The sequence below is a fragment of the Saimiri boliviensis genome, chromosome 6, assembly GCF_048565385.1.
Source record: "Saimiri boliviensis isolate mSaiBol1 chromosome 6, mSaiBol1.pri, whole genome shotgun sequence".
In the NCBI taxonomy this organism is placed as follows: domain Eukaryota; kingdom Metazoa; phylum Chordata; class Mammalia; order Primates; family Cebidae; genus Saimiri; species Saimiri boliviensis.
Genome location: NC_133454.1, coordinates 121,237,207 through 121,263,080, shown reverse-complemented (window position 1 = coordinate 121,263,080; position 25,874 = coordinate 121,237,207). Strand labels below are relative to the sequence as shown.

General features: G+C 48.2%; 1 pseudogene; it reads left to right on the top strand.

The window, feature by feature from the left end:
• The first annotated feature begins 7,998 nt into the window (after positions 1-7,998).
• LOC101032439 (small ribosomal subunit protein uS5 pseudogene) lies at positions 7,999-8,941 on the top strand (annotated as a pseudogene).
• Positions 8,942-25,874: the final 16,933 nt, after the last annotated feature.

Below are 25,874 nucleotides of genomic sequence, written 5' to 3'. Positions count from 1 at the left end.
ATTAGCTGGGCATGGTGGCGCATGCCTGTAATCCCAGCTACTCAGGAGGCTGAGGCAGGAGAATTGCCTGAGCCCAGGAGGCGGAGGTTGCGGTGAGCCGAGATCGTGCCATTGCACTCCAGCCTGGGTAACAAGAGCGAAACTCCGTCTCAAAAATATATATATATATATATATGCAATTACTTTATGACCAAGGAACATCTTTCACATATTTATGTAACCTTTTAGGTTCTTAATCTGCAAATTGCTTTTTCATACTCATTGCCCATTTTCCCACTGGGGTCTCTCTTTCTCATGTGTAGAAATTTCCTTGTATATTTTAAATATTAGTCTCTTTTTGGCTGCAGATATTGCAATATCTTCTCCAAATCTCTCATCTGTTTGTCACTTTTGACCATTGTGTGCTTTGTTTTACAGAAACCCTTTATTTAGGGAAGATTAAGTTAATCCATTTTATGGCTCATGATTGAACTCGTAATGTTTTTTGAGGAGTCTTTTCTCACCTCTAATCCATAAGGGAATTATCTTACAGAATCTCTGTTAACGTCATCATATGTATTTCCCAGTTTGGGCTTCAGTTTATCGGAATCCTGCCTATAAGTTGTGTTTTTCAGGGATCCAGTTTTGTTTGTTTTTGCTTGATTTACCCACGGAAACTTCATAACAGCTCTCCACAGTACAGGTAGAAACTGACAGGAGACAGGGTCAAAATGTTAGCAAGTGGTAGAGCTCAAATCTGATTTTGTTTCTTCAAATGTTAAATAGCTGGGCCATATTATAAGTCTTCAGGAAGAGGGGGCAGCTCTAAAGCCCAGGGTGCACACATAGATTCACCAGAGCAGGTATTAGTAATTACTTAGTCAATGGATGAGGCTCTTGAGTCTGTCTCTTGGACTCAGTTTAATAAGAAATGTCAGAGAACTGCAGAAATAACCACACCCCAAACCCTAAGCCCCTTCCCATCTCTGACTGCTCCACCACGAAGCCTTTTCAAAATAAACTCTCCTCCCTCAACTTAGGGCCTCCCTCTACTTCCTGTCCTAATCTCTTGTGCTTATGAATTCTTTTTTTTTTTTTTTTCTTGAGCCAGAGTCTTGCTGTATTGCCCAGGCTGAAGTACAATGGCACGATCTCAGCTCACTACAACCTCCACCTCCCAGGTTCAAGGGATCCTCCTGTCTCAGCCCCCACCAGGTAGTTCAGACTACAGGTGCCTGCCACCGCATCCAGCTAATTTTTGTATTTTATTAGAGATGGGGTTTCACCGTGTTGGCCAGGATGGTCTTGATCTCTTAACCTTGTGATCCACCTGCTTTGGTCTCCCAAAGTGCGGGATTACAGGTACAAGCCACTGTGCCCAGCAGAAAATCAGCCTTTTTTTTTTCTTTTTCTTTTTTATTATTTATTATTATTATTATTATTATTTTTTTTTTTTTTTGAGACGGAGTTTCGCTCTTGTTACCCAGGCTGGAGTGCAATGGCGCAATCTCGGCTCACCTCAACCTCCGCCTCCTGGGTTCAGGCAATTCTCCTGCCTCAGCCTCCTGAGTAGCTGGGATTACAGGCACGTGCCACCACGCCCAGCTAACTTTTTGTATTTTTAGTAGAGACGGGGTTTCACCTTGTTGACCAGGATGGTCTCAATCTCTTGACCTCGTGATCCACCCGCCTCGGCCTCCCAAAGTGCTGGGATTACAGGCGTGAGCCACCGCGCCCGGCTTTTTTTTTTAATTTTTTTAATTTTTAATTTTTAATTTTATTTTTATTTATTTTTTTTTTTTTGAGGCGGAGTTTCGCTCTTGTTACCCAGGCTGGAGTGCAATGGCACGATCTCGGCTCACCGCAACCTCTGCCTCCTGGGTTCAGGCAATTCTCCTGCCTCAGTCTCCTGAGTAGCTGGCATTACAGGCAGGCGCCACCATGCCCAGCTGATTTTGTGTATTTTTAGTAGAGACGGGGTTTCACCATGTTGACCAGGATGGTCTCGATCTCTTGACCTCGTGATCCACCTGCCTCGGCCTCCCAAAGTGCTGGGATTACAGGCTTGAGCCACCGCGCCCGGCCATTATTTTTTTTTTAAATGGGGTCTCACCGTGTTGGTCAGGCTGGTCTTGAACCCCTGACCTCAGGTGATCTGCCTACCTTGGCCTCCAAAGTGCTTGGATTACAGGCGTGAGCCACCATGCCCAGCAAAAATCAGCCTTTTAATTGGCAAGTCCCAGAAGAGGAGGCCTAGACAGTTAAAGCCCAGGCCTGGAGGGACATCTTGTACCTTGGCCCCTGGAACATTGGAGGAAGTAGGTATTTGAGGCCATTATTAGGGTGCTGATATCATGCAGGGCAGGGATCTTGGTCCCTCGAGCCTTTTGCATCTTTGCTTTCCTGCTGAAATTAGAGAGAGCTAACTACACTTAGTACATGCACAGGAGTGGCAATCCAGGACTCAGGAAGGCCAGCTCTGCCAAAAGAGATGTCCCAAAGAGATGTCTTCCCTGGACCTCTGTCTCCCACTGTAAGAAATCATAAATAAATATATATATATGTATTTATCATGAATAAATACATATATACACACACACACACACAGATACAGATAACTGTGTGTACATACACACATATATACATAGGTATGAAAAGATAGATATCAAAAGTTCACATTGGTTGTGGAGAGGCTGGAATTGAGTAGAAGGGGATATTGCTGACTGTTTTACACAATGGTATTGTTTGGTTTATTGCCTCAAGATGGCATTGCTTTTGCACTTTGAAAAAAAAAAAAGAAATCATATCAGCCAGACATGTTATGGCTCACACCTATAATCCCAGCTATAATCCCAGCACTTTGGGAGGCCAAGGTGGGAGGATCACTTGCACTCGGGAGTTCAAGACCAGACTGAGCAACAAAGTGAGACCCCAATTCTACAAAAAAATAAAATAATTAACTGGGTGTCTTAATGCATATCTGTAGTCTCAACCACTTAGGAGGCCGAAGTGAGAGGATCACTTGAGCCCTGGAGACTGAGGCTGCAGTGAACTATGATGGCACCACTGCACTCCAGCCTGGGTGACAGAGTGAGAGCCTGTCTCAAAAACAAGAAAAAAAAAGAAAAAGGAATAATGGCGCCAGTCCACCATCTTGTCTCGCTGCCATCTGAGACCCAGACATGGCTTTCAAGTTCCTATTAAATGTTTCTTTCTAAGAAACTAGATTGGTCAGCCTCTTTGGCCTCTCAGCTTCCTTAGACTCTGGGGATAGGTTTCCATAGGCCTATCCCCTACAGAGCATGTGGCAAGCCAGCCGGGCCAGGAGCTGAGAGATCAAGAAATGGATGAGGGGGCCGGGCGCGGTGGTTCATGCCCGTAATCCCAGCACCCTGAGAGGCCGAGGCTGGTGGATCATGAGATCAAAAGATTGAGACCATCCTGGCCAACATGGTGAAACCCCATCTAGTCTGAAAATACAAAAATTTACTGGATGTGGTGGTCTGCATCTGTAGTCCCAGCTACTCAGGAGGCTGTGGCAGGAGAATCACTTGAACCTGGGAGGCGAAGGTTGCAGTGAGCCAAGATAGTGCCACTGCACTCCAGCCTGGTGACAGAGTGAGACTCCGTCTCAAAAAATAAATAAATAAAAGAAATGAGTGAAATCAACTGTTGGGAAAATCTCAGGGTGGTCAATCACTTTCTTTCTTTCCTTTTCTTTTCTTTCATTTTTTTTTTTTTTTTTGAGACAGTCTCACTGTGTTGCCCAGGCTGGAATACAATGCCACCATCATAGCTCACAGTAGCCTTGATCTCCTGGGCTCAAATGATCCTCCCACCTGTTATAAATAGAATCTTTGATACCACAAAAGAAGTAGCACTCAAATATAAATGTCCTCAGCAAGGCAATTTACTTCTACAGAAGGGTGCGGCTCATAGACGAAACCATGGCGGGCGCACCTGGACAAGGAGGGAAGGGGTACTTACGCCTGACAGGGGTCGCCCCTACTGCTGTGTCATTCCCCTGTTGGCTAGGGTTAGACACACAAGCTAGACTCATCCCGATTGGCTATTTTAAAGAGAGTAGGGGTCCGAGCTGGAGTGGCAGGGTGGGTGTTTTGGTGGGAAGGACAGTTATGGGTGGGTCAGAGCAGGTAGCCAGGGGTGACCTAGGTCAAAGAAGGTGACTGGAGCAGGTGAACAGGATGAGTCAGGACGGAGCCAGGGACGGGGGGAACAGATGTGAACTACTGATTAGAACTGGTGGAGAAGGTTGTTTACTGGAACTACAAATAAGATAAACTTTAAAATAGAGAATTAAAGAATAAGAGAGCTGAACATACTGACATACTGATTCTTTGATGAAGAGGAACCTGGGGTTCACTATGTCTAACACACCTGAACGTCCTGAATCGCTGGGACTACAAGCGTGCACCACCATGCCCAACTAATTTTTTAAACTTTTTGTACAGATAGGATCTCACTGTGTTCTCTAAGCCAGTATTGAACTCCAGGGCTCAAGGGATCATCCCACCTTGGCCTCTCAAAGTGCTGAAATTTCAGACATGAGCACTGTGCCCGGTCAGGGTCGCCTTCATGTGGAGTGGTGTGATTCACCTTTTATATACCTATAGACTCCCATGTGACTATGGGAATGCCCTGAAAATGCCGTTGTTGACTGAGAGCCATCCATCACACAGTGATAAGGAAGGGCAGCCAGCAGTCATTCTGAGCTTAGTGACCTGAGCTCAGGTGATTCTCCTGCCTCAGCCTCCCAAGTAACTGGGACTACAGGTGCCTACCACCACGATTGGCTAGTTTTTGTGTTTTTAGTAGAGGCAGGGTTTCACCATATCGGCCAGGCTGGTCCCAAACTCCTGACTTTGCGAACCTCTTGCCTCAGCCTCCCAAAGTGCTGGGATTGCAGGTGTGAGCCACCATGCCCAGCCCTTTTACTTTCATTTTAGCTATCACAGATGGCAATAACCAAGGGATTATAGGTTTAGAGAATTTATTAGTTTTATAAACTAAAAATAAAATCTTAAGCTTCCAACCAACTAAACAGACCCTCTTGGCCAAGGTGATACTAGAGAAACCCGGAAAACGGAATTCCTGACCATGACAGGAAGGGAGGCCAGACATGCCTCATGGACCCTCTCTCCCTTTGAAGTTTAGTGAAAAATTATGCCAGGACAACAGATGTATCTCTGAGACCTCTGTTTACCAAGAAGGTAGTCAGTGTCAGGGAAGCCAAAACCACCAACTACTGACACCAGAGGGCACAGTGTGATGCTCTGTTGCACAATGTAGATCCTCAAATCTACAATCTACTCTAGATTTGTGTATCAGCTCCCGGAGGAACCTTCACTAAAATGGATTGTAAGAGTAACCCATTTGGAAGCAATATCTTTGGTTTTCAATGCTATAGAGTGGAAAAAACATGTTTGTGTTACCAGAAAGGGGTCTCAATCCAGACCCCAAGAAAGGGTTCTTGGACCGTTCACAAGAAAGGATTTAGGGCAAGTCCATAGAGTATATCGAAAGCAAGTTTATTAAGAAAGTAAGTCCTGGTGCAGTGGCTCATGCCTGTAATCCCAGCACTTTGGGAGGCCCAGGTGGGCAGATTACCTGAGGTCAGGAGTTCGAGACCAGCCTGACCAACATGGAGAGAAAGCCCGTCTCTACTAAAAATACAAAATTAGTTGGGCGTGGTGGCCTGTGACTGTAATCCCAGCTACTAGGGAGGCTGAGCAAAAGAACTGCTTGAACCTAGGAGGTGGAGGTTGCAGTGAGCCAAGATCGCACCATTGCACTCCAGCCTGAGCAACAAGATCAAAACTCCGTCTCAAAAAAAAAAGTAAAGGAATAAAAGAATAGCTATTCTATAGACAGAGAAGCAGCTTGAGCTGCTCAACTGATAGTTATGGTTACTTCTTGATTATATGCTAAACAACAGGTGGATTATTCATGAGTTTTCCGGGAAAGAGGTGGGCGATTTCCAGAACTGAGGGTTCTTCTCTTTTTAAGACCATATAGGGTAACTTCCTGATGTTGCTACAGCATTTGTAAACTGTCATGGCACTGGTGGGAGTGTCCTTTAGCATGCTAATGATTATAATTAGCATATAATGAGCTGTGAGGATGACCAGAGGTCACTTTGTTACCATCTTGGTTGTGGTGGGTTTCAGCCTGCTTCTTTACTGTAGCCTGTTTAATAAGCAAGGCCTTTGTGACCTGTATCTTGTGCCGACCTCCTATCTCATCCTGTGACTTGGAATACCTGGCGTCCTGGGAATGCAGCCCAGTAGGTCTCAGTCTTATATTACCCAGATCCTATTCAAGATGGAGTTGCTCTGGTTGGAACTCCTCAGCCTCCTGAATAGCTGGGACCACAAATGCATGCCACCGTGCCTGGCTAATTTTTTTTCCTTTTGTAGATTCAGATTAGTCTCAAATTCTTACGCTCAAGTGATCCGCTTGCCTCAGGCTCCCAAAGTGCTGGGATTACAGGGGTGAGCTGCCACACCTGGCCTTCTTTTTGTTATTGAAGGCATTCACCCAGGGGAGAGGCCCGAGCTTTCTTCCTGGTTCATCTCCAGGAGCAGGGAAAAGAGAGTTTGTAGCCCCAGGGGCCTGGGGGCAGATCCTTTCTTGGCTCACTCTATGGAAGGTTCCAGGAAAGCTGGCAGGCATGGTGCATACTGGGCATTTCCCTGCACCTCAGCCTCCCGGGGAGCCAGGGAGGAATCCTGAGAAAAGCCTTTCCAGAGCGCAGGACTCCCCAGGCTCTGGAATCTCTCCTGCAGTGCCAAGCCTGGCCTCGGTGCTGACTGCCCCAGCAACAGGAAAACAGGAAGCAAGCGGGGGATGGGGGAGTATTTGATGTGGAGTGGGAGTCAGCTGGCAGCAAAGCCATGGTCCTTGGAATGTGGATCCTTTCCTTACTCTGCATTGCTCACAGCAGAATCTTAGTCCCCCACCCCCACCTCGACTGGTCCTAGCCCTCAGGAAGCCACATGCCTGGAGGATGGATACTTGCAGTGTCCTGGCTGTGACACAAAGCCCTCTGTCGCTCTCCTGGATCCCTCACCTGCCAGGATTTACTCATGTTTCTGAGAAGAGCCTCAGAGGTCAGGGGACCTGGGCAGGAGCCTCGCTGTGAGCACACAGTGTCCTATTCATGGGTGAGGGCTCAGATTACTTGCCCTAAGGAATTGGTTGAGGCACTGACACACAGGCAGTTCATAGCAGAGCAGGGACTGGAGCTGGGTCTCTGATCTGAGTCACTATCCATGGCTACTGCCATCTTCCCCACACACACCAGTGCCTACTAGTGTCAGGGAGTGCTCCCTGGTACTCAGCTCAGGAGAGGCATCTTTGACTTCTCATGTGGCCAAGGCCTAGTGAAGAGGGAGACCCAGGCATCTCTGATTAACTTCCCCTTTTCATTCCTAAGACTGTAAAACAAAGCCGTTTTCATATGTAATTCTTAAGACTGTAAACTGAAACCCTTTTCATATATAATTCCTGAGACTGTAAACCAAGACCCTTTTCATATGTTAAGCTATTAACCTAAGATTCTTCCACATGTTACATCTAAAGTATAAGCCTGTATAAAGATGGAACCTTCCTTTTGTTAGGGGAGCTTGGCTGTTAGGCAACTATGCCACCTTGCTCCCGAGTGAATAAACTCCTTCCTCCTGTGTTCGGTGTCCGAGAGATCTGTTTCCCGCTGCCGCTCCTGCTACACTGTGACCTGGGCCGAGGAAGATCCTCAGGCCCTGTCATAGGAAAGCGAGTATTGTCCTTACCCCAAGACTTCTCTGCCAGAAACTCCACTCCTCATCCCCAGCTTAACCCCCAGCCAGAGGGACTTTTCTCCCCTTCCACCTGAATCTCCAGTTCCAGGAAACAAGCTGGCTTCAAAGGGAGACCTCCCCTTTTTTGAGAACCTGTTTATCTCTAAAGTAGACATGATTGATGGCACAGGAATGCATTCAGCTGCAACTAGCACAAAACATGGACAACAATGTGGGAAACATAGTTTTTACATTTCTCATGTAAGAAGATGACAGCTTCTTCTCTGAGAAAACACCAAATGGGTCCCTGGGATGAGGAGCTGCAGCAGTCTCTGGGGAGGCTTCAGCACTGGCAATCTGGGGCTGGGGTCAGGGCCAGGTTCCAGGCCAGGGCCGTGAGACCTCCAAGACAGTGCAGCTCTTGGAGGCAAGGCTGAGGATAAGGAGTGGATGTTCGTCACCAAGCTGGCCCGTCTGGTCAAGGACATGACGATCAAGTCCCTGGAGGAGGTCTATCTCTTCTCCCTCCCCATCAAAGAGTCTGATGTCATTATTACTTTTTGCTGGGGGCTTCACTCAAGGATGAGATTTTAAAGATCGTACTGGCACAGAAGCAGACCTGCGCTGGCCAGTGCACCAAGTACAAGGCGCTTGTTGCCATTCAGACTGCAATGGCCACATCAATTCGGGTGTGAAGTGCTTCAAGGAGGTAGCCACTGCCATCCAAGGGGCCATGATCCTGCCCAAGCTTTCCATAATCTCTGGGCACAGACGCTACTGGGGGAACAATATCAGCAAGCCCCACACTGTCCCTTGCAAGGTGACAGACCACTGTGGCTCTGTGCTAGTACACCTTACTAGTAACCCTGTGCCCAACAGCACTGGCATCATCTTGGCCCTGGTGCCAGGAAGGTGCTGATGATGGCTGGTACCGATGACTGCTACACCTTAGCCAGGAGCTGCACTGCCACCCTGGGCACCCTTCCAAGACCAGCTTTGATGCCATCTGCAAGACCTACAGCTACCTGACCAGACCTGTAGAAGAAGACTGTATTCACCAAGTCTCCCTACCAGAAATTCACTCACCATCTTGTCAAGACCCACACCAGAGTCTCTGTGTAGAGGACCCAGGCTCCAGCTGTGGCCACAACATAGTGTTTTTATACAAGAAAAAGTTAATTAAGGCTGTTAAAAAAAAAAAAAGTAGGCCAAGCACAGTGTCTCATGCCTGTAATCCCAGCACTTGGGAGGCCGAGGTGGGTGGATCACTTGAGGTCAGGAGTTCAAGACCAGCCTGGCCAATATGATGAAACCCTGTCTCTACTGAAAACACAAAAATTAGCCGGGCATGGGCTAACACTGCGACTTTGGGTTAACCAAACAAAAGTACGTACTGTAATTGACCAGCTCTAGGAGTCCTGATTTTGAGCAACCAGACTTGAGAACAAATGTTTTGTATTATTTGTAGGGATAGGGTTTCACCATGTTGGCCAGACTAGTCTCAAACTCCTGACCTCAGGTGATCCACCTTCCTCAGCCTCCCAAAGTGCTGGGACTATAGGCATGAGCTAGCCCTGGCCATGTTTTTTATTTATTTATTTTTCTTTTTTTATTTATTAAAGATGGGCTTTCACCATATTGGCCAGGCTGGTCTCGAACTCCTGACCTCTAGTGATTCAGCCTCCCAAAGTGCTGGTATTATAGGCATGAGCCACCACATCAGGCCCGTGTTTTTTATTTATTTTATTTATTTATTTATTTATTTTGAGACAGAGTCTCACTGTGTCACCAGACTGGAGTGCAGTGGGACAATATTGGCTCACTGCAACGTGCCTCCTGGGTTCAAGTGATTATCCTGCCTCAGCCTCCCAAGTAGCTAGGACTACAGGCACAGGCCACCACGCCCAACTAATGTCTGCATTTTTAGTAAAGTCAGGATTTCACCATGTTGGCCAGGATGGTCTCCATCTCTTGACTTTGTGATCCACCCACCTCGGCTTCCTAAAGTGTTGGGATTACAGGCATGAGCCACTGTGCCCAATGCTTTTATTTTTTTAGAGATGGGGTCTCACTCTGTTGTCCAGGCTGGAGGGTAGTGGCACCATTATAGCTCACAGCAGCCTCAACCTCCTGGGCTCAAGCGATCCTCCCACCTCAGACTCCCGAGTAGCTGGAACTTCAGGCATGCACCAACACACCTGGCTCATTTTTTTATTTATAGAGTAAAGTCTGGTTATGTTGCTCAGGCTGGTCTCAAACTTCTAGACTCAGGCAATCCTCCTGTCTTGGCCTCTCAAAGTGCTGAGATTACAAGTGTGAGCCACCAACTTTTTCTTTTTTATGTGATAACCTGCTTTCTGCCAGCTAAAACTAACTCTCTCTTTCTCAGACTAAAAGCCGTTCAGGCTTTATGTTAGCTTCTTGAGCCGGACAGACTCCATCTTAGCTTCCTCAATTTAGTTATTTTCCCACCTTTAAGTATGTAACTAGAGCATGTGGCTGGGGCAGGCTGACACTGGGCATCTCCAGGAATGCATTTGTTGATAAAAGCCGAGTTAAGTGGTACGAGCAGAGCCTGGGGATGTAGGTGCCGTTGAGCGCCCGGAGCCCCCATTATCTGTAAGTTGTATGTCTTTCATGACCGCTTTACCCCTCGCACCTGGCACCGTTTTATTGCTCATGTACTAGTTCATCTTTTAACTTTTTGCTTACTTTTGTGAAAAATTTGCTTCAGCTAGGTTCCCCCTCCCTTTTTAAACTAGAGTATAAAAGACCACCTAACTTTTTCTTTTTCTTTTCTTTTTGTTTTTTTAAGACAGGGTTTCACCATATTGGTCAGGCTGGTCTTGAACTCCCGACCTCAGGTGATCTGCCCACCTTGGCCTCCAAAGTGCTTGGATTACAGACATGAGCCACCACGCCCAGCCAACACCTAACTTTTTCTTAGGAGCCGAGAGAATTTTGGGTGTTAGCCACCTCTCAGTCGCTGGCATAATAAAGGACTCATAATTCAATCTCAGAGTGTGGCCCATTCCTTGATTCGCTTGGGTACAAAATTTACTGAGGCAAAATTCACATCCCATAATAGGTACCATTTTAACCAAAGTGTAGAATTCCTTTTAAAGTGTGGAATTTATACATTCAAAATGTGTAACCATCACCACCATCTAATCCCAGACCTTTTTTATCTCCCCGAAAGGAAACTCTGTATCTGTTGAGCAGTGACTTCCACTGCCCCTCTCGCCAGTCCCTAGCAACCGCTAACCTGCTGTCTCTATGGATTTGCCTATTCCAAACATTTTGTATAAATAGAGTCATACAATATGTGGGCTTTTGTGTCTGGCGTCTTGTATAGATTCATCCATGCAGTAGCATCTATCAATACTTCATGTTTGTATGGCTGAAGAAACTCCATGATATGAATAAATATAGCACATTTTGTTTATTCATTCACCAGCTGAAGGCATTTGCGTTGTTTCAAACCTTTGGCTATTATACATAGTGTCAGGCCTCCATGTGCAAGCCCAGATCCAGAAAATCTGAAGTGCTGCCTGCCTCGGCTGATCACCACCCCCAATTCCCATCCCAATCCCCCCACCCTCCCACCCCCCGCCTGTGTTTGCCATTATCCCATATAGCCTGGCAGAGCTTCCCCAGGTTAAGATTGCTCACCCCACCCTGCCATCTTAACTGTCATTATGATAATGTGAATACTCCTCACCCCACCCTACCATCTTAACTACTCTTACCCCACCCGCCATTGTAACTGAACTTTTTTTTTTTTTTTTTTAAAGATGGGGTTTCACCATATTGGTCAGGCTGGTCTTGAACTCCCGAACTCAGGTAATCTGCCCCTTTTGGCCTCCAAAGTGCTTGGATTACAGGTGTGAGCCACTACGCCCAGCCATAACTATACTTATGGTAATGTATACTTCTTGCCCCTACCCCTACCACTGTAACCGATCTTACTCTGTAACTTTCCACTGCCCACCCCAAACCTATAAAACCAAGTCCTATCCCACTGCCCTTCACTAACACCCTTTTCAGCCTCAGCCAACCCACACCCAGGTGAATAAACAGCTATGTTGCTCACACAAAGCCTCTTTCGGGGATCTCTTCATTCAAAGTGCGCGTTTTTAACACGTAGTGCTACTGTGAGCATTCAAGTACCAGTTTTTGTTTTCACTTTTTTTTTTTTTGAGACAGAGTTTCGCTCTTGTTACCCAGGCTGGAGTGCAATGGCGCGATCTCAGCTCACCGCAACCTCCACCTCCTGGGTTCAGGCAATTCTCCTGCCTCAGCCTCCTGAGTAGCTGGGATTACAGGCATGCACCACCATGCCCAGCTAATTTTTTGTATTTTTAGTAGAGACGGGGTTTCACCATGTTGACCAGGATGGTCTCGATCTCTTGACCTCGTGATCCACCTACCTCGGCCTCCCAAAGTGCTGGGATTACAGGCACGAGCCACCGCGCCTGGCCTGTTTTCACTTCTTTTGGGTACATACCTAAGAGTGAAATTCCTGAGTCATATGGTAATTCTATGGTTAAGTTTTTGAAGACTGCCAAAAGGTTTTCTACAGTAGCTGTACCATTTTACCAGCAATGTATGAAGGTTCTAATTTCTCCACATCTTCACCAACACTTGTTATTTTCAGCATTTTTAGTTATAGCCATCCTAGTGGGTGGAACGTGGCATCTCATTGTGGTTTTTTGTTTGTTTGTTTGTTTGTTTGTTTGTTTTTTGAGACAGAGTCTTGCTCTGTCACCAGGCTGGAGTGCAGTGGCACAATCTCAGCTCACTGCAATCTTTGCTTCTTGGGTTCAAGCGATTCTCCTGCCTCAGCCTACCAAGTAGCTGGGACTACAGGTGTGCACCACCACACCCAGCTAATTTTTTGTATTTTTAGTAGAGACGTGGGGTTTCACCATGTGGGCCAGGATGGTCTACATCTCTTGACCTTGTGATCTGCCCTCCTCGGACTCCCAAAAGTGCTGGGATTACAGGTGTGAGCTTATTGTGGTTTTTATTTGCATTTCCCTAAGGACTAATGATGTTGAGCACCATGTTTATGGAACATTTGCAGATCTTTTGTGGAGAAATGTACAATTGAGTCCTTTGCTCATTTGTTTGTTTGTTTGCTTTTAATTGCTGAGGTTTTTTTTGTTTTGTTTTTTTGTTTTTTGTTTTTTGTTTTTGAGACAGAGTTTCGCTCTTGTTACCCAGGCTGCAGTGCAATGGCGCAATCTCTGCTCACCGCAACCTCCACCTCCTGGGTTCAGGCAATTCTCCTGCCTCAGCCTCCTGAGTAGCTGGGATTACAGGCACGTGCCACCATGCCCAGCTAATTTTTTTTGTATTTTTAGTAGAGATGGGGTTTCACTATGTTGACCAGGATGGTCTTGATCTCTTGACCTCATGATCCACCCGCCTCGGCCTCCCAAAGTGCTGGGATTACAGGCGTGAGCCACTGTGCCTGGCCTAATTGCTGAGTTTTAACAGTTCTTTTTGTGTTCTGGATCCTAGACCCTTATCAGATATATGACTTGCAAATATTTTTCCCATGCTGCGAGTTATGTCTTCACTTTCATGACAGTGGTCTTTGGTGCACAAAAGCTTTAGATACTGATGACGTCCATTGTTTCTTTTGTTACTTGCTTGTACTTTTGGTGTCATATCTAAGAATCCACAGCCAAATCCAACGTCATGAAGACTCAGCCCTATGTTTTCTTCTTCGAGTTTGGTAATTTTAGCTCTTACATTTAGGCATTTGATCCATTTTGAGTAAATTTTGTACATAGTATGAGGTAAGGTTCAATTTTTTTCTTTTGAACATGGATACCCAGTTAATCCAGCCCCATTTATTGAATGATTGTGCCCTCCCCTTTTTATTTTTAGATAAAGTCTCACTCTGTCACCCAGGCTGGGGTGCAGTGGCGCGATCTTAGCTACCTCTCAGGTTCAAGCAATTCCCCTGCCTCAGCCTCCTGAGCAGCTGGAACTACAGGCACCCATCACCATGCCTGAATACTTTTTGTGTTTTTAGTAGAGACAGGGTTTCATCATGTTATCCTGGCTGGTCTCAAACTCCTGATCTCAGATGATCCAACTGCCTCTGCCTCCCAAAGTGCTGGGATTACAGGCATGAGCCACCTCGCCCAGCCTACACCATTAATTTCTAAGGCATTGGAGAAAGAGACAAATGAACTCAGGTCCAACTCTTTCGGGAAACAAATTTGTAAAGCAAAATATTCTTCTCACTGGACTGGATTGACCTGGGCAGAATTTTGGGGGTTCATGATAGATTTTGAGCCAAAATATGTTTTTGGTTTTTTTTTTTTGATGGAGTCTCTGTTACCAAGCTGGAGTTTGGTGGTGCATCTCAGCTCCCTGCAACCTTCACCTCTCCTCCTGGGTTCAAGCAATTATCCTGCATCAGCCTCCCGCATAGCTGGGACTAGAGGTGCGTACCACCATGCCCAGCTAATTTTTTATATTTTTAATAGAGATGGGATTTCACCACATGGGCTAGGCTGGTCTCCATCTCTTGACCTTGTGATCCGCCAGTCTCAGCCTCCCAAAGTGCTGGGATTACAAGCATGAGCCGCCATATTCAGCCACACCAAAATATCTTATCTAAACTTGTTGTTGTTGTTGTTGTTGTTGTTTTGAGACGGTCTCAGTCTGTTACCCAAGCTGGAGGCCAGTGGCATGTTCGCGGCTCACTGCAGACTTTGCCTCCCCGGCTCAAGCAATCCCTTTACCTTAGATTCCCAAGTAGGGAGTACAGCCATGAGCACCACACTCAGCGTTATCTGACCTTTGAACATGGTATGACCTTGCTTCCTATTTTATTAACAGAAGAGAAACTCGTCTGGGGAGGTGGCCATACATATGCTGAAAAATGGCTTCTTTTTCATCCTAACCAACTATCCAAATCAAATAAGCACAAATTCACACTGTGAAGTCCTGACCTGGTCACCCTCCCTGGGGAAGCTGGGAGCCTCGCCCATCTTGTCAATGCTTTTCCCATCAACTCTTCAATAAGCTCTCCTAAAACAAAAGGCTTCGAGTCCAGTTATGCGGTTTGTGGGAAAGAAAAATCCTTGGCCCCCTCGGTGGTAGCAAATGGAGGACACTTAGGGCTGGCAGTTGGTGTCTGGGGAACCGTCTGGATCCCAGGTGCTCCACGACCTACAGATTGCAGCCAGCTGATCAGGCAGAGTCAGGCAGCCAGTTCTCCCATCCCCCATCTCCACCCCCGACATCATGGGACAGAAAAAGCTGATGCCTGTGGGTGTGAAGAATTTCAGAGAGAAAGAGGGAGATTGAGCCGGAGAGGGAGGCCGCTTGCCGCCCTGAATACGTCTTTCTTTGCACTATTTTCTTCCTCCAGAACAGTTTGGAGGCACAGCACAGCTGCTGCCCTGGCTCTGGATCAGAACAATTCCCCACGGGCCCATCCTCTCCTAGCCCTGTTAGAGAACAGAGAGACAGCACTGGCCTCCAAAGAGTCCTGGCGGGGGGTCTTTTCTGCCTTTCTCTGTCCTTCCATCCATTCGTCGGTGGTGTTAGGGTGGGTTCTGGGGCAACTGCTCATTTGAAAGAGAGGAGAGACTCTTTTTTTTTTTTTTTTGACATGGAGTCTCGCTCTGTCGCCCAGGCTGGCGTGCAGTGGCACCTTCTCAGCCCACTCTGCCTCCCAGGTTCAAGTGTTTCTCCTGCCTCAGTCTCCCGGGTAGCCGGGACTACAGGCATGCACAACCAGGCCCAGTTAATTTTTGCATTTCTAGTAAAGACGGTGTTTCACCATGTTAGCCAGGATGGTCTCCATCTCTTGACCTTGTGATCTGCCCACTTCAGCGCTGGGATTACAGGTGTAAGCCAGCGAGAGACATTTTTAAGGAGCAAAATCCATGCACGGCCAGGCCTCGGAATCTTTCTAAGGCCTCCTGGACTCTCAGGGGACCCACCATGGCAGTGGCACTAACATGCAGCCCAGTGTTGGGTCGGAGGGGGTCTTATGAGCTCTGGCTTAGAGGAAGTAAGCTTGTTCTTCGCTGCAGGGCAAGGCTAGCCATTGGGGTGGGGCTCTGGCCAGCTGGTCTGATATTCTTGCTGGTCCTGACTTTCACTTCCTCTGGAAATCCCACACACTTGACCTCGGAGGTTTTTGCAATATGTGTGTATGGTAATTCCCCTGGGGATTTTAATTCTTATTTTGTTTCCTGAGCAGTGGGTCAACTTCAGTAAGATTATACACGAAGTTGGAGCTTTCTGTTCTAGGAAAGCAAAGGTTAGAAATCCTAGCAAGCCTAATACCCAGAAACACAAAACACTGAAACCAGGAGAGTGGATTAGAAAATATGTACCCCAGGCCGGGTGCAGTGGCTCACGCTTGTAATCCCAGCCCTTTGGGAAGCCGAGGCAGGCAGATCATGAGGTCAGGAGTTCTAGACCAGCCTTGGCAACACCGTGAAACCCTGTCTCTACTAAAATACAAAAAATTAGCCAGCCGTGATGGCACGCACCTGTAATCCCAGCTGCTTGGGAGGCTGAGGTGGGAGAATTGCTTGAACCCAGGAGGCAGAGGTTGCAGTGAGCCAAGATTGTACCACTGCACTCCAACCTGGGTGACAGAGTGAGACGCCATCTCCAAAAAAAGAAAAAGAAAAAGAAAATGTGTACCCTGGCCAGGTGAGGTGGCTCATCCCAGCACTTTGAGAGGTCGAGGCAGGCAGTTTGAGATCTCCTGGGCAACATGGTGAAACCCCGCCTCTACCAAAAATACAAAAAATTAGCGAGGTACGGTGGCACGTGCCTGTAGTCCCAGCTACTCAGGAGGCTGAGACAGGAGGATCACTTGAGCCCAGGAGGGGGAGGTGGCAGTGAGCCGAGATCGCAACACTGCACTCCAGATTGGTGACAAAATGAGACTCTGTCTCAAAATAAATAAATAAAACAAAATAAAATAAAAAATGTACCCTAATCAGGATTTGACAACAGGGGAGGATTCAAGTGTCGGTATGGGTTCTGGTCCCAGCTCTGCCTGCAGCCCGAGACCCTGGGCAGGTCGTGGGCAATAGCCTCCTAAACTCAGTGTCCCCCAAGTCCAGCAGCGTCCACTCTAGGACACCTCAGAGGTGCCCAGCTCTGTGCCAGGCCTCGTTAGCGACACAAGGGGATTTGCAGATGAGTGTCCTTCCAAGGACACTCAAGGACAAGGCCCACACCCCAGGAGGAAGGGGAGAGTCGAATAGGAAGACATGATGGGGATAAATAAGCCATGTGGGAATCAAAGGCGCAGAGGAGACGGTGAGGCCTTTCAGAGGAGCAGGCGGGGTCTTGGAGGTGGGGGATGGCGGAGGCCATGGCACCTTCAAGAGAAGGGGCGTTCATTCTGGACAGTAGAAGGCAGGCAAGGTTGGAGGCCGCAGGAGACACTGTGGGTGCCCACCCAGATCCCTGTCTCCAGCAAGTGGGAGTGCTGGCTGTTGCTAGCTCACAGCAGTGCCTTTGGCTGACAAAATCCACCCAATGACTGCATTCCCCAGGGAGTGACCTGCACCCAGTGACCATGTGGGCCATGGGGACAAAGGCCTTCAAGGTGGAACAACTCTATGGTGCTGTTCACACTCCACGGCTTCCCAGGGATCAGGCCAAGTCAGACCAGAGCTGGAACAGCTTTGCTCTGCTTCTGCACCTGTCCTGTTCTGCGTGCCCCCTCCCCGCTCCCCACCAACAATGGTTTTCATCCTGAGAGTTCCCCCTCAAGGAGTCATTGGCAAAAGAATCTCCCTCTAGGGCTCTGCCTCTGAGAAGTTTAATCCAATTAGAAACAGCACAAGGCAGAGTTAGGGGACGTTGGATACTAGAATAACTAGAAGGGCCTGTGAGCTGCCCAAACTGAAAGAAACCTGGGCCAGGCACACTGGCTCACAGCTGTGATCCCAGCACTTTGGGAGGCCGAGACGGGCAGATCACCTGAGGTCAGGGGTTCAAGACCAACGTGGTCAATATGGTGAACCCCGTCTCTACCAAAAATACAAAAAATTAACTGGGTATGGTGGTGGGTGCCTGTAATCCCAGCACTTTGGGAGGCTGAAGCAGGTGGATCACCTGAGGTCAGGAGTTCGAGACCAGCCAGGCCAATATAGTGAAACTCCATCTCTACTAAAAATACAAAAAATTAACTGGGTATGGTGGTGGGCGCCTGTAATCCCAGCCACTAGGGAGGCTGAGGCAGGAGAATCACTTGAACCCGGGAGGCAGAGATTTCAGTGAGCTGAGATCGTGCCACTGTACTCCCGCCTGAGTAACAAGAGTGAAACTCCATCTAAAAAAAAGGAAGACACTTAGCTCCTTCAGCCTGTTCCCAATGGTGTCACTTACTTTTTTTTTTTTTTTTTTGAGACAGAGTGTCGCTCTTGTTACCCAGGCTGGAGTGCAATGGCGCGATCTCGGCTCACCGCAACCTCCATCTCCTGGGTTCAGGCAATTCTCCTGCCTCAGCCTCCTGAGTAGCTGGGATTACAGGCATGCGCCACCATGCCCAGCTAATTTTTTGTATTTTTAGTAGAGACGGGGTTTCACCATGTTGACCAGGGTGGTCTCGATCTCTTGACCTCGTGATCCACCCACCTCGGCCTCCCAAAGTGCTAGGATTACAGGCGTGAGCCACTGCGCCTGGCCAGGTCACTTACTTTTAAAGTTCTGCAAGCCACGTGAGCCCATCCCACTTTTTCCAGCCTGGAGTTCCCTGAGTTACAGCCCCACACCAGACAGAGAATTCCCGATGGATTTGTTCACAGGGGCTGGGAGTCTTCCAGTTTAAGTAAAGGATGGTGGCAGAGGTGGGTCTGCTGCTCCAGAAGCATCTTGGCTGAAGGAGACTCCGTCTGCCTGGCCCAGCCTATGGGGAGAACGCCAGCCCCTGGTTGGTGAAGGTGCTTCCAGGGACAGGGACAGTGGGCTGCCTCTTTCTTCAGCAATCTGTCCCTCAGGGCCATATGTGAAGAGGAAAGCTGAAGAAAGAAAAGGCCACTTGTCTTCTTGGCTCTACTTGTCTCTCCAAGCCATCTTCTTCCTCACTCCATCCAAACCCAAGTTCCATCTACCCATCCAGCAAATACTGACTGAACACGGCCCAGGTGCCAGGTACCCGTCTAAGCACTGGGATACAGCAGTGATGATGACAGCGCCCGATGACTCTCAGAGAGCTCACACTGTAGTCAGTGGAGGCTGGAAAGAGTCGGTATATGCCACGGAAACAGTGTTAATTACAAGCAAAACAGCGACGGCATGGAGAGGGACTTAGTCTTGGGGAGATGCACCCCTTTGAGGAGGGGTCAGGGAAGGCTGCTAGGAGCTGGCTCTTCAGCTGAGCCCTCTGTGCTAAGAGGCCAGCCCAGCAGAGATTTAGGGAAGAGCATCTGGACAGAGAGAACAGCAAATATAGAAGTCCCGAGGAGCATCGAATGTGCTGGAATCTGGAGATTCCAGGGAACACTCTGGAAATTCTCTGGGGCTGTTTTCCCTTTCATCCGATTACTCGAAGGGATACTCACAGAAGCAGAAAACCTTTCTTGTCTGCATAAAGTGTTTACACATTTATAAGGAGCGTGGGCTGAGTGTGGTGGCTCACGCCTATAATCTCAACACTTTGGGAGGCCGAGGAGGGCAGATCACTTGAGGTCAAGAGTTCAAGACCAGCCTGGCCAACAATGGGGAAACCCTGTCTCTACCAAAAATACAGAAATTAGCCGAGAGTGGTGGTGCACAGCTGTGACTGATCCCAGCTACTTGGGAGGTTGAAGCAAGAAAATCGCTTGAACCCAGGAGCCAGAGGTTGCAGTGAGCTGAGATTGTGCCACTGCACTCCAGCCTGAGCGACAGAGAGAGACCCTGTCTCTAAAAATAAATAAATACATCGAGTGTCATTTTTTTTTTTGAGATGGGGTTTCACCACGTTGGCAAGGCTGGTCTCAACCTTCTGACCACCTTGGCCTCCTAAAGTGCTGGGATTACAGGCGTGAGCCATCGCACCCAGCCTGGAGTGTCATTTTGACTAAGCAGAGCCATAGATAACAAGCTATGCTGTCAGTAGGGACCCTTTGCTTTCACAAGGACAGAACATAGCCTTCTGTTTTCTTTTTAGTGCCCCATGAAGTCAGGCATTCCCGTCACTGGCTGTACAGACTGCCTGACCCTCACGCGTCAAGGATGAGGGTAATGAAACGTCCTCTCTGGGTGAAAATGCTTCTGCCTACTTCTCTTTGTACACACAAATCTACTGAACACTTACAAATGCAGTCTTTTTTGGCAAGGTAGGCCCCAGACTCCTCTTACAGCACAGGGAACAAAGGCTTTGCTCTCTTCCTCCAGGAGATGTGGAGCCAGAGAAGGTGAAGATTAACCTTGCAGTGGGCTCCCTGCCAAGGCTCAGTGCAGCGCCAAGGCTCAGTGCAGCGCCAAGGCCAGGCCTTTGAGCTGTGGGCTAAGAGGCCTGCTCTGCTCCCACACGACCAGTCACCCACTGAGCTCAGGACGGCTTCTTTTACTTAATTGACCAGAAAGATGCCGGGTGGTCTCAGGGGTAGGACAGACCATCTTAGGAACTTCCAGCCCCCACCCCTCCACTCACCCTCTCTGTTTCCTCCAGCTGATCCTCCTGAGTTAACCTCCCCCACCAGAACTGGGAGATCTAATGGACAGGTTGATTTTGTTTTGTTTTGTTTCTGTTTTGTTTTGTTTTCGCTCTTGTTGCTCAGACTAGAATGCAATGGAGTGATCTTGGATCACCACAACCTCCACCTCCCGGGTTGAAGTGATTCTCCTGCCTCAGCCTCCTGAGTAGCTGGGATTGCAGGTATGTGCCACCATGCCTGGCTAATTTTTTTTGTATTTTTAGTAGAGACAGCGTTTCTCCATGTGGGTCAGGCTGGTCTCGAACTCCTGACCTCCGGTGATCCGCCCACCTCAGCCTCCTAAAGTGCTGGGATTACAGGTGTCAGCCACTGCTCCTGGCCAAGTTCCTGAGGTTTCTTGATGGTTTCTGCTTAGGGTTCTTCTAAAGCCCCTGGGACAGCACTTTGCCACCTGCCACGGTGAGCACTGCAAAGCTCTGCCAAGTCCACCTGGGGGCCTCTCTGTTCTCTGCACCAGACGCCACTTGGGCAAGAAGGACAGCAAGGCTGGGGAGGGGACCAGGACAGAGGGGATGGGAAGCATGCCACGTGGCACAGAGGCTCTAGAAGCAGGCACTGGATCTGAAGAAGATGAGCAGAAGGGGAGCAAGCGGCATCATAATAGGGGCACTTGGACGCTGTAGATGTGACTCCTCAGGACAAGGAGCAATGGGTTAAGGATCAGGCAGGGCCGGGCACAGTGGCTCATGTCTGTAATCCCAGCACTTTGGGAGGCAGAGACGGATCACCTGAGGTCAGAAGTTCCAGACCAGCCTGGGCAACATGGTGAAACCTTGTCTCTACTAAAAGTACACACAAAAAAATTAGCCGGGCCCAGTGGCGTGCACCTGTAATCCCAGCTACTCAGGTGGCTGAGGCAAGAGAATCACTTGAACCCGGGAAGCGGAGGTTGCAGTGGGCTGAGATCATGCCATTGCACTCCAACCTGGGTAACAAGAGCCAGACTCAGTCTCAGCAAAAATAAAAATAAAATAAAATAAAAGGAACAGGCAGAAGGAAAAGTCCCATTCTGCTATGGACCAGCAGAGGAAGGGGCCTGTGAGCCCCCTCAACCCCTCCTGCTCTGAGCCTTTGGTTCTCCTGGCCTGGAGGGGTAGTCCAGGAGAGCCAGTGAACATCACCAGCCTGGTCCTGCATGGAGGGGAGGCCTGGGCTGGGGGCAGCCTGGACTTGGTCAAATCACCCAGGTGATTCTTCCTTCTGTACACAGCTGAGGGTCAGGACACGCTCCCCTAAAAGCCCCGGCTTCCCATGAAAGTCTCAACGGAAGCAGAATGAAAGTCTCAACAGCTCCAGGCGCTGAGAATTGCCAGACACCATGATTTCTAATGCCACTTTTACTCTTAACCACGTTTGGCTCTGTAACGCTTGGGCTTCAGGGCCACCTCAGAGAGATAAGGAGGTAAAGGTCAGAGCTGCTAAGAAATCGACTGTTGTTTAGCAGTGGGGGCAGGGGTTGCAAAATCTCGGCAAACAAATGATGATACGATTGTAGGGACACTCCATAGGTTGTAGGGTCTTCATGTCCGTCCATCCTCACAGCGACCCCAGGAGGTGAGCCTGATAGATGCAGAGGGAGCCTATGATGGGCTCCACTGCCTTTGGCCCTACCCTACTCTAGACCTTTAGGGCCTGCCTGTACTTTATTCTTTATTTTTTTATTTATTTATTTATTTTAGAAACAGGGTTTCACTCTGTCACCCAGGCTGGAGTGCAGTGGTATGATCATGGCAACCTCAAACTCCCCAGCCCCAGCAATCCTCCAGCCTCAGCCTCTTGAGTAGCTGAGACTACAGGTGCACACCACTGGCCCGGCTAGTTTTGTTTTTTTTTTTTTTAATTTTTTTTTTTTTAGAGCTAGGGTTTCATTATGTTGGCCAGGATGGTCTCGAACTCCTGACCTTGTGATCTTCCCGCCTTGGCCTCCCAAAGTGCTGGGATTAAGGGCATGAGCCACTGCGCCCAGTGATTTTTTTTTTTTTTTTTAATTTATAGTAGACAAGACCTCTCCCTAGTTTGCCCAGGCTGATCTTGGAGAACTCCTGGGCTCAAGTGATCCTCCCACCTTCGCTTCCCAAAATGTTTGGCTTACAGGCATGAGCCACTGCATCCAGCTATTTATTTTATTTTATTTTTTAATTGACACATAATAATTGTACATATTAATGGGGTACATAGTGGTATTTCAATATATACAATTTCTAGTGATCATATCAGGGTAATTAGCATATCTGTCTTCTCCAACTTTTATCCATTTATCATTTCTTCTTGTGTTTTTGAGACGGAGTCTCACTCTGTCATCCAGGCTGGAGTGCAGTGGCATGATCTTGGCTCACTGCAACCTTTGCTTCCTGGATTCAAGCGCTTCTCGTTCCTCAGCCTCCTGAGTAGCTGGGATTCCAAGTGTGCTCCACCATGCCCAGCTAATTTTTTGTATCTTTAGTAGAGATGAGGTTTCACCATAGTGGCCAGGCTGGTCTCAAACTCCTGACCTCAAGTGATTTGCCCGCCTCAGCCTCCCAAAGTGCTGAGATTACAGGTGTGATCCACCATGCCTGGCCTTAGTTCACTGCATCTTAAAAGTGCTGAAGGGAAGTGGGAGCTGCAATCCTTCAAAAGACGCCGTTCATAGCTAGAGCCTATGCTGCAGGCAGACAATTTATTGAAAAGCAATCTGCCCCAAACCAACCCACCAAAAATCAATTGGACAAATTTGCCCTAGAAGCCCAAGGCTGAAAATGACTTCTGTCTACACTTCAAGCCTGTCTCCCAGAAAGCATTTTTTCTTTCTTTCTTTATAACATGACAGCTCAGCATGTCATTAAAGATTTGTTGTCCTAGTCATTCTATTACCCTGGCTGTCTTCTCCTCCTAGAATTTGTATTTCTATTCAGCAGAGTTGAGACATGGAATCAATGATTTAACTTAAGCAGATGTGGTGGCTGGGCGCTGCGGATCATGCCTGTAATCCTGGCACTTTTTTTTTTTTTTTTTTTTTGAGACGGAATTTCGCTCTTGTTACCCAGGCTGGAGTGCAATGGCACGATCTCGGCTCACCGCAACCTCCGCCTCCTGGGTTCAGACAATTCTCCTGCCTCAGCCTCCTGAGTAGCTGGGATTACAGGCATGAACCACCATGCCCAGCTACTTTTTTGTATTTTTAGTAGAGACGGGGTTTCACCATGTTGACCAGGATGGTCTCGATCTCTTGACCTCGTGATCCGCCCGCCTCAGCCTCCCAAAGTGCTGGGATTAAAGGCTTGAGCCACCGCGCCCGGCCTTTTTTTTTTTTTTTTTTTTTGAGATGGAGTTTTGCTCTTGTTGCCCAGGCTGAAGTGCAATGGTGTGATCTCAGCTTGCTATAACCTCTACCTCCTGAGTTCAAGTAATTCTCCTGCCTCAGCCTCCCAAATAGCTGGGATTACAGGTGTGCGCCACCAGGTCCGGCTAATTTTTTGCATTTTTAGTAGAAATGGGGTTTCACTATGCTAGTCAGGCTGGTCTCGAACTCCTGACCTCAGGTGATCCACTTGCTTTGGCCTCCCAAAGTGCTAGGATTATAGGCATGAGCCACTGTGTCCGGCATTTTTTTTTTTTTTTTTTTTTAAGACACAGTCTTGCTCTGTCACCCAGGCTGGAGTGTAGCAGTATGATCTTGACTCACTACAACCTCCACCTCCCAGGTTCAAGCAATTCTCCTACCTCAACCTCCCAAGTAGCTGGAATTACAGGTGCCTGCCACCATGCCCAGCTAATTTTTTGTATTTTTTAGTAGAGATGGGGTTTTACTATGTTGGCCAGGCTAGTCTCAAACTCCTGACCTCGTGATCCACCCGACTCAGCCTCCCAAAGTACTGGGATTACAGGTGTGAGCCACTGCACCCAGCCAATCTGAGCCCTCTGGAAGCCCGAGGCAGGTGGATTGCTTCCGCTCAAGAAGTTCGAGACCTACTTGGCCAACATGGCAAAACCCTGTCACTACAAAAAACAATTACAAAAATTAGCTGGGTACGGTGGTGTATGCCTGTAGTCCCAGCTACTTGGGGGGCTGAGACAGGAGGATCTCTTGAGCCTGGGAAGCAGAGGTTGCAGTGAGCCATGACTGCACTCCAGCCTGGGTGACAAAGTGAGTCCCTGTCTCAAAAGAAAACATGTGTTGAATACTGCTCAGAAAACAAGGCCATGACTCATTTTTATCTCTCAGACACATGGAGCCTCTGCTCTCATCTCCCTAAACAAGGGGAAGGAACAAAGTGCTGACTCTCTCCCCCACAGCACAGAGCCTGTGTGTGCTATGGAGGGAATTAAATATTAAGTAAATATTTATAAGATGAGTGGATGGGTGGGTAGCTGCATAGATGACGGTTCTGTCTTGCTTATGAAGAAGTCATCCTTCAAGGGTCATCATGAGCCAGGATTTGATTCCCTGCAGGCCCCAGCATTGGTTCTAAATGTAGAACATTTGGTCCTATCCATCCCTTCCCCAGGAACAGAATAGGAGTCTCCTCCTCCCAGAGGCCCCTCCAACGCACACTCTTCTTCCCTGAAAGTGATTCTCCAGAAATGCCTCTCTATCTGCAAAGTGTGGCTTCGTAGGGATTTGCGGATCTTCTCAAAACCATTTGCCTATAAAGCTTGATCTCTGAGCCTGGAACAAAGGGCTTTGTTGTCAGGGGAAAGCCTTCTGCAGCCCTAGAGCCAGCCACATGGCGCCTCCTGCTACAGATGCTCTGCCTGACACCCTATTATCCTGGAGAGGCTGGGAGGACGTTGGCAGGGAAGGATGAATAAAATGAAGCAATCCTTCTGAGGAACACAGCGTACAATCCAGAAATCGCCCCCATGGCCTATGGAAAGCTGATGTCTGATAGAGGCAGCATCCCAAGTCATGGGAAACAATGGGTGACTTTGGCCGGGCACAGTGGCTCACGCCTGTAATCCCAGCATTTTGGGAGGCCAAGGTGGGCAGATAACTTGAGGTCAGGAGTTCGAGACCAGCCTGGCCAACATGGTGAAACCCCATCTCTACTAAAAATACAAAAATTATCTGGGTGTGATGGCACACACCTGTGATCCCAAATACTTGGGAGGCTGAGGCAGGAGAATCGCTTGAACCTGGGAGGTAGAGGTTGCAGTGAGCTGAGATTGTGCCATAGCACTCCAGCCTGGGTGACAGAGCAAGACTCCGTCTCAAAAAAAAGAAAGGAAGGAAAGGAGGGAGGGAGGGAGAGTGACTTCATAGCTGGTATCAGGATAGCAGGAGAGCTTCATGGACTCAGAACCAACCAGAGGCATTCCTCATGCTGTGGACCACAGTGTGTCCCAAAGGAGTTGGAGGTTGACTGATTGATTGATTTAAAGGAAGTCTCACTCTATTGCCCAGGCTGGA